Genomic DNA, 17534 nt, shown 5'->3' with positions numbered 1-17534 from the left:
TGGTGTACAGATTGCACGGGACTTATGACACTGGATGAACGATCAGACGAGGTGTATGGCACAGTGCAAGAACCTAGTTGTATCCCATACAGGAAAGTGCTTATTGTATATTACAGTACATAAGAGGCCTATTATGCTATTACATGTACAGGGTGGGAAAAGGATAAACCCTCGACCCTGATTGTCATCGTAATCATGGATGCAAACTCTACTGGACGATCATGGAAAGCAGACTGGACCAAGTGTTGCCTATGTCAGGAGGGTCTTAGAAAGAAGATTTGAAATCTCCCCAGGCCAATCCTGCCAGAGGGGATTATGGGTATATGAATCTGACAAAGAATATTCCTATGTTTCACTCACTCAATGCGCTACCAATCAAGCTAGAATCTGCAAGACTTGATGAAGGTTCTGGGATAGAGGAAACGTTGAGAAAAAATAAGGCACAATATCATGAGAGTTGCAGGCTTTTGTTCAATAACACAAAGTTACACCAAGCTGAAAAAAGAGCAAGTCATGTGAGTACTAGTGATGAGGGCATTAGAAGTAAGATGCCAAGAAAGCTTCAAGAAACTAAAACAAAAAAAATGCTCCTTCTGCGAAACTGAAGGAGGGGAGCTTAGAGAAGCAATGACAATGGAAGTGAATAGGAGAATAAATGAATGTGCCAAAACATTCAGTGATACAAAACTTCTTGCCAAGCTAAGTGCAGGAGATGTCGTAGCCCATGAAGTGAAATATTACCCTGGCTGTTTGATGGCATTGTGTAACCAGGAACAGGCATACCTAAAGGTGCAGGAGCAAGAAAACACAGGAGCACTGGAAGGATGCATATCAACTGCTTTCTCTGAACTAGTCACCTACATCTGGGAGATGAAAAATGCCAGTGAGAAGCCACCGATTTTCAAGCTTGCTGATTAGACCAAGCTTTACAAGCAGAGGCTGGAACAGCTTGTTGTTCATCTTACTCGACTCAAGGATCAACTGCTTTTGCACATATCCTTTGAGGATTGGTGGGAAAAAACAAAAGAAAGAGAGTCCGCAGTTCCAATTCTGGAGTCTGGTGCTGGACATGGAACTCTCGATATTTACCCTCATCCGCTCATTCAGAAAAGGAGACTTCAACTTGTACCATGAAACACTTTCAGAACTAGTGCCTTACTTTTTGGCAAATAACAATGTTAACTATACCCGGTGGATCACTATTCACCTTTGAGATATGATGTCACTTGAACAACAACATCCAGTTGTGGCCAAGGAGTTTCACAATGGTAACTTCATCAACCACAAGTCGAGAAGAGAATTCTCTGGCATGGCAATTGATCAAGCACACGAGCACAATAATGCAGTGATCAAGGTGATGGAGGAGCAATTGGGTTGACAGAAGACCCGTCAGCACTTCATAGGAGGATGGTCGCTGGACCTGAAGTTATTTGTCTACTAGCTGGATACGAGGCCATGTCTGGTATGAAGGATGCCACGTACAGCAGCAGACACCACGAACAGACACCGAGTGCCCAGAAATCTTTCTTTGAAAAGGGGGAATGACTCTCTGCAGTGATGCAGGAGATGGGTAACCCATTTCAAGAAGAATCAGCAGACCTGATGGTGTTAGATACAAAGAACATTGCAGACCCAACCTAGCTGAAATGGTAGCTACACATCACTGGCGAGGCAAAGAGCAGTTCCTATCAATTTTTATGAAAGGGATAGAGGATGAAGCTGAAAGTCTTTTCTATCATTCAAACAAGAAGAACCCTGTTTCATTCTTCAAACAAGAATAGGCTGAGGGAATATCTAAGGTGAAAGTCCTAAAATATGACTGTCAGTTATTCTCAATGACTGTTCATCTCAAGCTAGAACAGACAGTGTGACTTGCAAGAATTCTTCAAGCACGAGAATCAGTCATACCCTGCATCTCTCAGTGACAGAAGTCACAGCTGGTTGAAATTCTTGAAGCGTAAGTGAATGTCCTAGTGGGAGAACCAAAGGGAGATACAATCATCATTGATGGCTCAGCACTTATCATTGCCTCACCTCTACGTAGTTCAAAGACTAATGACTATGCCAAAGAAGACACGTCCCAAATGTGTAATCCTATGGTGCTCGGTACAAGCGGGTGGACATAGTCTTTGATGTATACAAGAAATCAAGTCTGAAATCAGAGACAAGGTCAAAAAGGGGGAAAGGAATCAGAAGAAGAGTGACAGGAGCAAGCAAGACACCAGGAAACTGGCAAAGCTTCCTCTGTGACCCCAGCAACAAGACTGAACTGTTTTCACTTCCTGGCTGAAAAGATATGTAAAGCAGAAATGACAAGCATAGTCATGGTGACAAAAGGAGAGGATGCCATTAGCAACACAGTGAAGTCTCTGCCATGTTGTCACAAAGAAGCTGACAGTCGAATATTTGTTTGCGCTAGGGATGCAACTCTGACGGGAGCAAGTCTATAATCATCAAGGCTAATGACACAGATATTGCAAGTCATCAGAAACTAGGTCTTCAGGAAATGTGGTTTGGCTTTCGCAGGAGCCCATATGCAATGGATTCCAGTTCATGAGGTAGTTTCTGCAATGGGCTTGAGAAAGCTAGAGGGGTCCCCTACTTTAACTCATTCACTGGATGTGACATAGTGTCTACCTTCCGTGGAAACCGAAGAATTCTGCATGGCAGACTTGGAATATATTTGATGATATTACCGAAACATTCATCATTCTCAGCCAGCATCCAACATTGATTCGTGATCTTGACATGCAGAGGCTGGAAAGATTCATTGTTCTCATGTAAGACAGATCAAGCACAGCCACTGGTGTGGACGAAGCAAGACTAGATCTGTTTGCCTGCAAGCATAGGCCATACAACTCAGTTCAACAAACACAGGCAGTCCTCAGAGACCATGCAAAGGGTGCAGCCTACCTGGCTGGGATCATCTGGGGCCAGGAAACCCAATGTAATCCACACATGAGCTGTCCAGCTGAATGGGGGTGGACACACAAAGGAGAAGCATGGCAGATACATTGGACAACACTACCACCGATTGTAGCAAGCTGTCAAGAATTGACAAAGTGCTCCTGTAAGAGATTTTGCAAAGGAAGATGCAAGTGCTCTCAGGCAGAGCTTCCCTGCACATCACTCTATGGCTGCATATGTGAACAGTAGCAGATCGAGAAGCAGCAACACAGTATGCATAACTTTGAAAATGTACTTGCCGGGACAAAACTTATGTAAAGAAAGACAAACATCTTGCTGGTCATCTTGAGAAATATGTCTCAGAGTACTATTAATTTAGGAAAATATAGCTCAGCAGGCTTCAAAACATACGAGTCCACACTTAGATCATGCAAATCAGACAATCACAAATATTTCAAAGCAAAACATCTACTTCGGGTGGTTATTTTGGCGGCCATCTTGAAAATAGCCTCCATCTTGTATTTTCAATTGGCCAATTGGGCAGATTTGATTAGTATACCTTGGAGGACACTTGTACCATATTTGATGTTTGTATCATCATTTGCACGATTTTCTGTTATCTGCCCCACTGTTAAGAACATCCCAGAAAAAACAGAGAATTTATTATTTTGATGATGACTGGAGTAATAATGAACATATGAAGCAATGTTAGTTGATCTGCAAAAGACTGAAAAGGTAAAATTTCTATCATTTCTATGGACAGTTACATCAAGAAAATCCAAATTACAATTTTTTCTTCCTCTACGTAAATTTTATAGAAGGGACTAAAATTATTGATATTAATAAGGAATTCCTGGAGATTATCGTGAACTGCCCAAATACAGAAAAATCATCCACATGCCTAAACCATATACAGCCGCTCCAAGCAAAATAGTGCACCTTCGATTTTCGTCCAGCGATAATCGTTTGAAAAATCAGAGTAGAACGATAATCGGGTTATCGCACCATGCAAAACCTAACTTTAGCAAGTAAATGTCTTCTTTCTAAAAAAACAGAAGTTTTAAAAGAATCATTATCCCTGTTAACGAGAACGTTTAAGAAAGGCATTTGATTAATCACTGCCTTTTCTACAGTAAATCTAATGATATTATGTTTGCTATTAGCATGCTAAAACATGAGTTAATATCACAATCATTGTTAATTAAATAAGGTGAAGGTGTCATCGTTATAACTACCAAAGAAAGAATGGGCGAACCTGTGTGGACATTCATCTAACATGCGCTCTTCCAGCAGGCACATGAACATGTTGGCAAAAGTTAGACCCAAACGGGAGCCCATGTCTACAACATCAGTTTTATTTGAAAGGCTTGTCATAAAAACAAAAGCAGTGTTCCGCAGTGTCAGTTCTAAAAAAAAGTTTTGAAAAACGTACTTTTGAAAATGTTAAAAGCAGAATCCTGTTTTCAGGAAAAAGTTTAAAATGATATCGATAGTAAAAGAGATTCACCATCTATACTGGGCTATATTCAAAGTTAACATCCTGTTATAAAACTTCATCCTTAAAGGATTGCTGAGAGTAACATCATTTTTAGTCAGCGAATCCAAAAGATGTACCACATATTTCACTTGACTTATAATTAGCGGGAGTTTATATGATACGAAGATTGTTCTTGGAGGTTTATTAGGCTTATGTAATTTTTTTTTCTTTTCGGAGACCATATAAAGTGGCTAAGGATGATACTGTGGACAAAAGACGTAAAATTCCGGTTATTATGATACTGTGAAAACCAGGTGCTCCAATTTCAGTCATTAGAGTCCGTTTTGTGATCAATAAAACCGTTCCTTTCCTTTTGTCGAATCTGGCAATAACTAGATCTTTTTTTACTTGCCAGCTATTTAAGGATGTGATGATCTTCGTTTTTAGAGAATGGATTCCAGCGTGTTTTCAGTTTTTCTAAATATCCTAGGAGTGTTCGAAGAGTTTTTTCTGAAGGTCTCTTATATTTACATTAAACCCGCTAGCGGGTAGGAAGAAAGTTGAATATAACTTTTTCTGAAATTAGGTAGGAAGAACTACAACCCAAGAGATAAAAGAGGCTCTTCGCGTTTAGATAGCACATGTTTTTATAAATAAAAAAAGCATCAAAATTTTTCTAAAGTTAGAGTGACTGTGTGATTTATCACTGGATAATACTCTATTGTATTCAGGTTGGCGGGTTGAACACTTGTTTCAGAAATAAAACCTTCCCATCCTGAGAATGCTGACTGGTTTCGCCACTCAGCATCCGGAAAATGCACCATGAAAAAATTTAACATCTCTGATTTTGACACAGTTCCTTCACTGCCAGGAATGGCTAACTGTTTAATATTCATCTGTGGTCTGTTCCTTTGATTGCGTAACAGGAGGAAGACAGCCAGGCTAATTTATGATCAAGAACATCTTGGTACTGAAGAAATGAATGGTTCTGAGAGAAACTGACTATGATGGGCATTCTGCATCATGATACCATGTTATGTATGCATTTTGTCACCTCAAGTGTATATCTATCCTGAGACAAGATTTCTGGGAATTGCATTTATAAACACCGTTTTAGTTTCTTTTATTTATTCAAGGAATAATTTCTCCGTATTCATTATTGTGCCCCTTTGCGAGTGGGTTCTCTTCAGTATTCCATTTGTTTATTAGTTTGTGCTCTTCTGATTAATTCCACACTTCTAATGTATCGTTCATATGAAAATAAATCAGTAACAATTACGCCTAATGCAATGCTAATTTTTCATTTGTTGGTAAAGCAACCAGAAGGACATTTGTAGGGTCAACCTCCATCGTAAATTGAAGCTTTTGTATTAACCTTATCTGCTAGAGAAGAAGCTTTTTTTATAACTTTAAAGAAACTGTAGTATAAGAATGATCGCTTTCGGTTTGAAAGACAACTACCGATATCTCCATCAAAATAAAGCAATTGCTGGTGATGTTGTGTTTGTCAAGATGCTCAACTCAACTAGACCTTACTGGCTATTTAGTCGTGTTTTATAGCTTATCATGGGTTATGACCATAAAAGTAAAACTCAAATTTGGAGATGATGAACTTAGTACAACACTAACAATCATATGTAACTCGTGCATCTTTCTCTTACCCATAATCACAGAGATAGTGAAAAGGGTGATATGGTAATGTGTCTGATGATGTCATAGAACACTGGGTGAGGAGAATAGTTCTAGTTCTGTATTAGCAGATCAGGGAGCCAGTGTGTTTGATATGAAGACTTGTCCCACGAGAGCTGCTGCCTTTGCTTGCAAAATTTAATGCAAAATGCACAAGTGATGTGCGGACTTGAGTCATTAAGATGCTTATCTTAATATTTTATGTTACATTGCATTTATTTATTTTGTTTACTATTTAGGTGCCTTATTTCATTTTCATCATGTGATGTCAGTGCACTTTTTGTTGGCGGGATTATGTGAGAAATTTACATTTGGTGACTTTTATTCATTCATTCTTTTTGCCTTTTCATTGTGTTAACTCTAATTTTGCCATTAATTCTCCTCAAAGGGAGAAAGTATCATAATCCTTAATGTGATTACATAACAAATAAATTAAACCCCCTCTCGGAAAACACCCTTCAGACTTATTCATCCTTTCTTGATAACTTTATGTTTTCTCGGAACACTTCCATATTCATCCAGAGTTCAAACAAAAGAATGCGAGCACAAACTCAGCGTCCAAGAAATACAGTAAACAAGGATTCACCGAATGCAAGAAGATAATCAATTCAACAAACTTTTCCAGCAATATGGCTGTTAACAAAGCATTGTCACATTACACCAACCAGCTCTATGAGAAGTAGTGACCTATGAAAGACGTAAAAAAAAATATAAACGATAAATATATTGGTTGCCCCTGAGGCTGACAGAACTGAATAAACCAAAAACGCAGATTTTAGCTTGTTATTGGCATTTTATGTGATACTCGATATACAACGAGTTAGGATTTGTTGGCTCTGTAGTTTTGGAACTCGTTAGTTTCGTTGATTGCATAACGATAGAGAGTCAAATACTACTGATATCAACCGTGATTGATGAAACCAGTTGTTAAGGATTGTGACGGCTTTTCCTGCAGCTGAAGTGGTCGAAGTATTCAATAATGGTAGAGTCTGTATAAAAGTAATTCACGAGTGACGGTACCTAGCCTATACTCTGTTTCAAGGTAGAGAAAGAATAGTTATCCTTTTTCTTACACGATTGAAATGAGATGGAAAGAAACAAATCGCTTCATGAAGGCTAAAGCAATTTGTTTCTTTTATATTCTCTCACCAAGATCATTCTTTTTAGTTCAAATGATTTTCAGGAACAAAAATCTAAATTTGTCAGCTTATGTCCAATCATTTTATTTATAAACCATTCAATTCCTAGTGACCCCCTAAAGTCCTAAAAAAAAAGTGTAAAAAATGTGATTCTGATTGAAATGAAAATTGTCTTAAGAATGTCAAAGAATTTGATTAATGCCGTATTCATAAATAGAGTGAGAGGGAATATTTACACAATATTCTTTAAAGTGTGCAAAGATAAAGTATTTTAGAGGAATCTCGAGCATCACGCAGCTCTGGATAATCCTTGTTAACTCACAAAGAGGAGAACAGAGAAGGATTTTAGTCCCGTGCAGTCTTTTCTTATTCCATTTTAACTAAGGTGAAAAGAAGAGAAAATGAAAGAATCCTTGGAGGTTGGCGAAAAGAATAAAACTCAGGATTTGAAGTCTCGGTGAAGAACCCATGCATTATCATGGAAATGCTATCAGCAATATGCGCTTATACCTAAAGGTTTTCCGTTATCTCCTTTCAAGAATTTATTTTTCTGATAAAGAATTTGTCGAAGGGTGCCTGTATTTCCAAAAGATCTCACTGTTATGTATCATCCTCCCCACCCCCAACACCCCTCTCCCCTTTAATCCTAGACAGACTATTTCTACAGGATATGACAGCTCTTACTGTTTTTTTTTAAATTTTACCCTCAGGCCTTTTACCGGATATTTTCATAATGTCTTATTGTTTATAAGTCCTAAAAAAGAAATTGCTGAAATAAATTTAAATTATTACAAGAAATTCGTTTTGTGCAGAATTAAAACACCAGACAAACTATTTCAGGGCATTGTTTGAGATAATAATATTGCCTTTTGGACTTCCTAACTAACGTTTTTTATTTACATCTAAAAATTCAGTGAAAAACTTAAGAGGTTGGTCATATTCTTTATAATTAAGTTTTGTAAATATTTTTTATTTGCTTTTTGCGGTAATTTAATAGAAGTGTGATGGGCAAACTTCTTCCATAGTGTTATCTCGTAATCTATATATCTAAGTCAACTTACTTTCAACTTATGTAGATGAAGGAACAAACATTTCAAATTCTTCAACATTCTAAGTTGTTTATTAAAATCAAATTTCCTTTTCTTCGGGTCGTCGCGTTCTCCATTTAAGAAGCAGTATTGTACCAAATAGAAAGACTGATTAAATATTAGGGAAAGCAAAAGCAATTAGAATTTACTATCATTGGAGCAGACCATCACTTGAGAATTTATTTAGGGAAGATATGTAGAATAATCTCCATGAAACTTACAAAAATTTAAATAACTTCAAGAGCGCTTAAAGCGCCGTTATTTTAAGTTTTAGACACGTTAGAAGAGAATTTTTTCTTTATCTTCTTCCTCTTTGGCTGTTACATCTGTACAATAACTATTTAGTTTTCTTGAGGACCATGAAATATGCAAAACATATTCTTCAAATGTCCTTCACAGTGATACAACGGTGAGTCTGTCAGAATTGGAGAGAGAACGTAAATGAAATCCTGGAATTTGCAACAGCATTTTTCAGCAAAAGCTTTTCCCCATGATATAAATGGGTGCGTGAAGGTTTCTATTCGTTTCCATTAGCTTACCCCAAACAATAAAAAAAAGAGAGAAAGAGAAATTCACAGGACAAAACGTGACCCAACTCTCTCTCTCTCTCTCTCTCTCTCTCTCTCTCTCTCTCTCTCTCTCTCTCTCTCTCTCTCTGCCTAGGATCGTTTTCAAGCGAAATTTTGCGAAGCCATAGTTTATAGATAGCGTAGTTTTTTGCCGAGAGATGCTCTGCCAGTAACAAATCGTCGTAGGATTTGAAAACAATTTTAACTTAAACGATTAGTCTTACCATAGGGTTTTTAGATTAAAATTGTTTTCACTATTAATCATTACCAAATTTATTACGAATATTTTTTAACAATAATTTCAAGGTTTTAAGTCGAATGGTTACAAACATGACAAAATCCTTCTGTATGATCAATCAAGAAGAAAAATAAACTAGAGGGCATAAAACTGCAGATCTAGAGAGAACTTCCAAAACGTTTCTCATAGTTTCCTTGGCAATCCCCGTCTCCAGCTAGCAATGCAGAACCCTCAACCGGTATTTTAACGTTATTGGAGGGTTGCATTTTTGAAAGATGTTCATGCTGACATAGTTGAAGCGTTGGTACCAAAAATCTCTCAGAAAGAGCGAAGAATGGAAAGAAATAAAAAAAAATTAATGGACAGAACTAGTAGTGTAACAAGCAGTGCACGTTTTATACACTGGAACAAGGCATGCTGGGTTGGTGGGATGCTTTCAAGTGCTTTGAGGCCATGTGTGAACATCAGCTGTCTTGCTTCAGTGACACAGTTTGCACTGCACATTTTACTGTACATCAGCACGGTGAAGTGTTCCAGACAGCTCATGTGCAGTGAGTCAAGTGTGAGGCTGGTTGGGTCCTGTTGATGGCTATGAAAGTTTGCGTGACCTCAAGAAAATTGGCCCATGCATTCCAGGCAGTCTTTTTTCCTATGCCAAACATTGCAGATGTTACATCACATCCCGCGTATGCAGGGAAGAAGAGCAGTGCCTGGCAGCATTGAGTTCCCAGTTGTTGACCGATGTGGTGGATTGGTATTTCTTCGAATGTCTTACCAGATCCAAATCCATAGCTCAGTCAGACCTAGCTCATGGAAGTGATATATAGCCAGAATGACCCCATCAGTGTCCACTGACCTCAGGTATGCCTTTGTGTGACATTGCTCAGCAGCATGGTGCAAATGAAGCATTATTCGTGTGTCAGCTTCTTGTTGGCATGGAGACAGAGCTGATAGATTCATTGGTTGGTTGCTGAGTACAAGTTCAGCCTTTGTAGTGAGGAGATGATACCTTGCACCAGTGGTTTCTTGGGCTAGTTGCTCACTGAGGAACTGAAACAGATTATCTTTGTTGTGAGACTGCTTTAGGAACTCCTGCCAGTCAGCCCCATTTGGTATAGGTATGTTGACATCACCAGCATATTCATCAACTTAGGACACATTAGCATAAACATTGGGAATGTGAACAGGAGAATCTTCAGGAAGATCCAGGCAGAGTGGTGGAGGGTCCTCACCCATGTTGTCAGGAGTGAGATGGCTGGTCAGTGTCATGGGCAGTACCATTAAATTCACAGCAGCCAGACTCATCCAAGTTATCCACTGCACTTGTCACAAAGACTCCCCTTTTAATGTTGGTAGGCACTACAACCCCATCTTCTGCCCAATGCTTGGACACTGCCTTAGCAAAGCTCTTCTTTTCCTCACATCCATTGCTCGATCATAAGAAACTGACATGCCAAGGGCATAGGAAGTGCTGATGTTTCCTTTCTGTCGGTCATTAACATGAAGTTTCAACCCCACATACAGGGGAAAGGGAGTTTCTCTCTCTCTACCTTGATAGAGACTAGGAGTCTGTCTGGTCTGCTTAATGCATTACTGCTTTATCATCTGAGAGATAGTGATGGCCACTCTAATTCTGGAAGTGTGACTGGCTTGATCATCTTCCAGTCGTTCTGCTATTGAGCTTGATCCTTCAAGTAAGACATCTATGAGTGTAAGAAGAGGCTGAGCAACAGGCTCGGACTGACATTGTGAATTGAATGACCCATCAAAAGGTATTTGTGCAGAAGAATGTACTTTTGCAGCATGAGACCCACATCTACAATTTTCTCTGCTTCTTCTTCTGTCATTGAAGTCGAGCTATTTCTGCCAAAGCTGCACTAACTGTCTTCTTATGGGAGATATACACTTCTATACCCTTGTTGTATGCTGACCAGTCAGATCCCAGTTTTTTAAGATGTTCCTTGAAACTACTAGGTAAACGTTAAGACAGTCCATTCAGGGCCAAGTGTCTGGATACAATCAACATACATTTTTCTTAATGCCGAGAGCTTCTAGGATAAGGAGAATGGTTGAACTTCACAAATGCAACAAGCTCGGCAATTACCAGAGTGCCATATGATTGCTGACAAGAAGAGCTCTATGTTTCTTGGTGTGGCACTTGCCGCCCGAGCAGCATTCTTCAGTTTGTATAACATACGTGGTGATAATGGGTATCAGCAGCCCTCTGCATCTTCAGCATGGATAGCAGTATTCAGACGAGCATGTACCACCCAGTTATTAGATTATTTTGCTCATTTGAGAAGATTTTTTCCGCAGTTTGCGCTCCGTGCACGGTATATTGGCTCATCCCCATCCACTTCAAACTTTTCACAGTAGACGCATTGTGGGCAAAGGCGATCTAGTGTTGCTTTAAAACTTGAATGTGTTTTTTTGGGACTGACTATAGTCTCTTCATTATCTGCTTGTTTTCTCTTGTTCAGTTCTCGCTCCATCATGGTATGTCGAAAGAGTGACTGACATCCGTTATGATATTTTGCCTTATTTTTCAGCAAAGTTTGGCAATACCGGATCCATCATCTAAACATTCTAGGTTCACTCCGGGAGGTAAAAGGCACATAATTGGCAACAAAGTTTTCAAATAATTTTCTAGTGTATCATATATGATACACTAGATGACACTCTGTTATATGGAGATCGCCAGTCCTTTTCTTGACTCCCCCTGACGTAAACAACAAAGTTTCCCATCAGTACTTTGCCTTGAAATGAATGGATTTTCTGCACTCATGATGAAATGCCGCCCTTAAGTTTTTATTTCTCAATTACCTGAAATGAAAAGAAAATATTGTCAGATAAATTTTACGGCTTAAATGTACTATAGGATCAATCTCAAACTGTAATGCTACAAATATTCAGATATCTTAAACAAAGTCTTTGGTTCCAAGAATAATTTTAGGGTAATTTTTGTTCGAATTCCCCCTTAAAATTTTGACCTTTGACCTTCAAAATGACCTTGAAACAGACATTGACCTCAGAAAATGGAATCCTTGCCCCCCAAAACATTAGTGTAAATAGGAGCTAAGTGCACTATTAAGTTTTATCGGCGGCAGGCCTTAGAGGGTAGTTACAACTTGCTTGCAATGGTTTTCGAAAACCTTGTGTTCATACCTATTACCATGAAAATTTCAAAAACTGGTCACAAAGTGCACGACTGTCTTAAATTCTCTCCCTCTAAAAATAAATAAATGGCTTCTGGGTGGCTGTACAATATGCAAAATGTTCATACTGTCAGTCTAACAAAATAATATTCGGTGATTTCGATCATCGAGGGAATTCAACAGATTTCCGTTGTCTGAAGGTGTCTCAATACCCCTCAATTCCGGTGTTTGGTGATGTTGTGATTATTGATTCCAAACCCTAGATTTAATACCGAAATTTTTGCATTGTCGATTGTTCGAGAGTGAAAATTTGTTGCAGTGCTCTTTCAGTGAAGTGCATATAAATGCGAGTGGATGGCAAACCAAAGCTTGCTGTATTTTCAGTCCGTCCCACTACTTCAGTTTATGAGGCGAAAGTCAGAACAATAAACTCAGCAACAAAGAAAATTACCACCGAAACCAAATCCTTAAAGTTGGTTAAGTCTACTGCAGCATCATTTATGTAAATATAGCCAGATAAATGTTTTGCTGAGTGGTCATTTTTCATAGGTTCAAGTGAATGGAAAATGTAAAAATCTTACGACAGAATATTCTTTGTTTCACGTATAGAGAAATACTAAATATTCATCAGATATTGATTTCCCACTTATAAACACAGGAAATATCCAACAGTTCCGAGTACATTTCAATAAGCAATATATCGAAATTTTAGCTAAGAACTTCTCGTATATGATAACGCGAATCGTTATCGGGAAAAGAGTGGCTTCCGGAGAGATTCCTGATACCGAGCAAAGAGGACAAAGGAGATGATCCGTTGGGCCCACAACATTGTCTACTTAGCACTAATGAAAGTCAGAGAAAACAAGTATACCACAAGTGTGTTTTAAAGATTGTTTGTAATTTTATTTTTTTTATTTATTTTTGGTAAAAGAAATGTTTTGTTCATATAGTTTTCCACTCTTTTTATATAATAACCTCGCTGGATATTTTATATAAAATAAACTCCGAAATAGCAGGAAATTGTCAAATAGATTCGATAATAGTTTCAAGAATAAAAGATTAAAAGTTTACATTAGTGCAGAATAACTATGTTTGTATTTTAAAAGTCCCTCTATTTTTTTTAACGAGCGTCACAATTTATAATATTTTTTCATCTCAGTTTGAAATGTAAAAGTCTGATTAAATGCGTCCTAAAGAAAAGCTTCGAAGGCTTTGTGCAAACACCACCCAAACGTTCGATTTTGTGGCCAACTTGAAATTTATGCTCCTATTTCAACCTAAACATTTAATTATAAATTTCTAAAAGTTATCTTCGCAAAATTTTAAAGTCAACTTCGAAGGTTCCGTTCTTGAAAACAAATATTATATTTCGGTTGAACGATTCCTTATATGATAGAGCAAAAAATAGCAATTACTGGGGACATGAAAGTGACACAATGACCAGGTATAGTTACTATTCCTACCCACCTTAATATTATGCCATATATTGGTTCCAAAATTACGTGCTTTACTTATTCTCTCTCTCTCTCTCTCTCTCTCTCATATGCACACGCATTTTACAGGGTTTACAGGGTCTTCGAACTTCCATTCATTAACTCAGTCATTATGTCAGCCATGTGGTTTACCCTTGTTGCATTTTACTTTTTTAACAAGACGCAAAGAATGCCTACACTTTCATATTAGAAAAAAAATAAAAATTACTTCTTGCGAAGTAATATAAGAAGGTTACCAATTCAACTACTGAACATCCTTTCTCTAAAATAGTTATTTATGGATCCACGAAACACTGAAACATGGACTGAATCAGTACGCACACGAACATTGTACCAGCTTAATCCTTCTTAAATATATATGTTTTCTTTGTAATAGACTAAGTTTGGAGAGTGAAGCTTATTATTTTATGCTGTTTGTTCAGCGAAAGTCACTCAAGGAAGCGGGATTGAGGAAATGATATAAAAAAAACTCTATTAGTCGTGAAGCAAAATCAGCACCAGCTAATTAATTAGAACTCAAAGGTCGTTTCAATCACTTCTAAGAAGCCAAAAAGTTATAAGGTAAGGATATCTCTCTGATTATGAAATTAAGTCGGGAATTTATGAATATGATATTTAAGCCAATACATTGCTTGCATTAATTCGCATATTATATTATATTGATTTATTTCAATGGATATTTTTTTCAAATTAAATTCTTAGTTGATTTCTTGAGAAACTTTACAATTTTATCCATTTTATTTACAATGTAATACGTTTAACTGAACTGATTAACTCAAAATCATAATTATGATTCTAAGTTAATCAGTCTGACGTCAGCTCAGTATTTACAAAAGTAACCTGTGGATGAACTACTTGAATTTATGAAAAAAAAAAAAATGGAAAAATATACTTTCTCTTTGACAGCCTTCTATGATTAAGGTGATAGAATTGTGTGTTACAGGTTGTAAATTTGTGTTTGGAGAAAAGTATTATGAAAAACAATTTGGCATAGCAATGGGCAATCCGTTATCTCCATTACTTAGTAACCTTTATATGGAGTTTTTCGAAAGTAAGTACTTACCAAGGATACTTCCTAAAGGTATCCTGTGGGTTAGGTACGTTGATGATATATTTTGTGCTTGGCCTGTTGACAAAAATGAAGAGAGCTTCCTAACAGCATTAAATACCCTAGTACCTTCTATAAAATTCACCTTGGAAACTGAAGTAGATATTAAGTTGGCGTTTTTAGATGTTTTAATTGTGAGGAATGATAGAAATTTTAGATTTTATGTGTCACGGAAGTCTACAAATGTAGAACGAAGATGATGGTATTTTCGTCTATGTTTTTCAGGACACTGCGGGTCAGTTGCCCTGACTTCCTCGAAGCTGAGCTTCAGAAGGTCCGAAACATTGCAACACGTCTTAGCTACCCTTGTTATTTTATTAACAGGGCTTTCAGTATAGCAAGGAAAAACATTTTATGAAGTTGGTCGTAAGAGTTATTTTGATATGAAAATCTTCTTGCTTTGCCATGCTGTGACTTGTTTATGGCCATCCCTGGGCTGTTGAGACCATTTAATGTTAATGTCATTTTTAAGAACTATGTACTTAAGAATTTGTTAATCAGGAATTCCCCTCTACAGAAGAGTGGCTGCATATATGAGATCCCTTGCAATCAGTGTAATAAAATGTACGTGGGACAAAGTAGAAAGGATCTCGAAACAAGATTAAAGCAACATAAATATAATGTCAGAACGGGGAATAATGCAAGCAGTTTGTTTCAACATATGAATGAGGGCAACCACACCATGAATTGGAAAGAAGCGAAAGAGATCATGTTTTGTAAAGACATCACAAAACGAAAACTTGTTGAGTCATGTATAATAAAGAAAAATCGTGTAGATTTGATCAACAACCGACCCGGGATGTACAAACTGGATGAACTACTTGTAAACAACATTTTTAGACAATTAGTTTTTAAATAGTAGTACGTTAGTTTTTATGTTTATGTATTGCTGCCACAGAGGTGGTGTCTTTGTAACAAATAATGACTATTTTTATCACTTGACCCTGAGGAGGTGTGAAAAATGCGTGAAAGCCCTTGGTCCACTCCTTTCATTCCTCCCTCCAGTTCTACGCCTTTTGCCTGAGGTTGTCCAAAAGGTAAGACTTTCTAGTTAATCAGCAACTCCTTAGGTGTGAGGTTGCAAGAAGCACAACACCTTTTTCTTTACTCAACAGACACTTGTACACATTCACATCCTCAGACCTAAAAACCATGAACTGAGCGCTGCACCACTCGGCTAAAACGCCCACTTTGACTGTTTAAATTAAATAACTTTCATGACTGTCATAATCAACGCGAGGAAAGGATATCATTTCGGGATGCGCTCTTTCACAACATTATTTTTCCCTCATTCTCATCAAACCTTAAAAGCAGATTATTGCCAGACTTTCGGGTAATGTCATTCACGAGTTGGATTTTGTTTAATTATTTTCTCTTGTAATCCATTGGTAATATGCGGTTGTTTCAAATTATACAAAAGGCATCTCAGTTTACGAAAACGCATCAATAAGTGACCCAGTGTCAACTGTCAGTCAGAATAATATGTTATCGAAAAATAAAAAATAATATTTATGAAATAATAATAATAAACATTAGAATATTAGTCTAATCAGTAGTAACGATATGCTCTAATATTATATGACGATAATGGTGACGATGGAACAGCAAATCCGTAAGAAAATCAAAATAGTGATAGTGATAAAAGTGAAATTACCCATCAATGAACAAAAGATCGTATAAAGATATTTTAAACAGACAAAACACTGATTAAAAGAAATGTTCTTTGGTATCCAAAACAGCCGGGAAAAGATTTCTAAGGTAAAAATAACAAGACAAGTCAGACGTCGACAACAAACCCTCCAGGAAAGTGTCAACAAGATCAACTTTTTTTTTGTTTTTTTTCTTTTTTTTATCTCCCGCTTTCCCTTGATACCTTTCACTTTCACTTTGTTTTTACTTTCTTTCTTTCTTTTTTTGCACTGCCAATAAAGAATTAGATAATGCATTTGCAGGTGATGCTTGATGTAGGTTTTCTTCATATTTTTTTTTTCCTTTAGCATCCCACCTGAACAATAGAAAACAATTATTAATAAGAGAGAGAGAGAGAGAGAGAGGTGAAGTGAAAATAAGAGGAGACGGGTCGTACTGAGGAGGAAGACGTATCAGCCTCACACGGAAGTACTAGTGTCTGGACTCTGGGGACGAAAAGGAACAAGAATAGTTGGAGAGGGAGCAAAGGAATCACATTTGAATTTTTTCATCCTTGGGAACGTATGCAACTTTTTTGTACGAGAGGTGTCAGCAAAAAAAAAAAAAAAAAAAAAAAAAACGCTTAGACTCAGGGCTGTCTGTGCACACAGTCTAGATGCATTGGTTACGAGGCTTAAGCATCAAAATTCTTTCTTGTTTTCCTTTAATAAATTTTACTAAACTTTGCTACTGTTAATGTTATCGTTCAAATATAGGTACTTAGCTTAATGATTCAAGAATTTTGGCTAGAATATCAAAATTAGTTTTGTACTTGAGAGGCTAAGAATTTGCTTGAGATAAAATATACATTTTTTTTACAATGTTATCTTTCCATCACAAATTAATTTTCCTTTCCATTCTAAAGTTCTAGTTAAGCCTTTAGGGTTAACCACTTTGGTGATAAAGAAACACCTGAAAATCTGCTGATACAAATATGGATCCTGTATTGCTGTAACAGTTCAGTATACGGAAATGTCTGATG

Source organism: Macrobrachium nipponense, chromosome 29, assembly GCF_015104395.2.
Source record: "Macrobrachium nipponense isolate FS-2020 chromosome 29, ASM1510439v2, whole genome shotgun sequence".
Taxonomy (NCBI): domain Eukaryota; kingdom Metazoa; phylum Arthropoda; class Malacostraca; order Decapoda; family Palaemonidae; genus Macrobrachium; species Macrobrachium nipponense.
The sequence above is the reverse complement of the archived record's forward strand: the minus strand, read 5'-3'. Positions refer to the sequence as shown.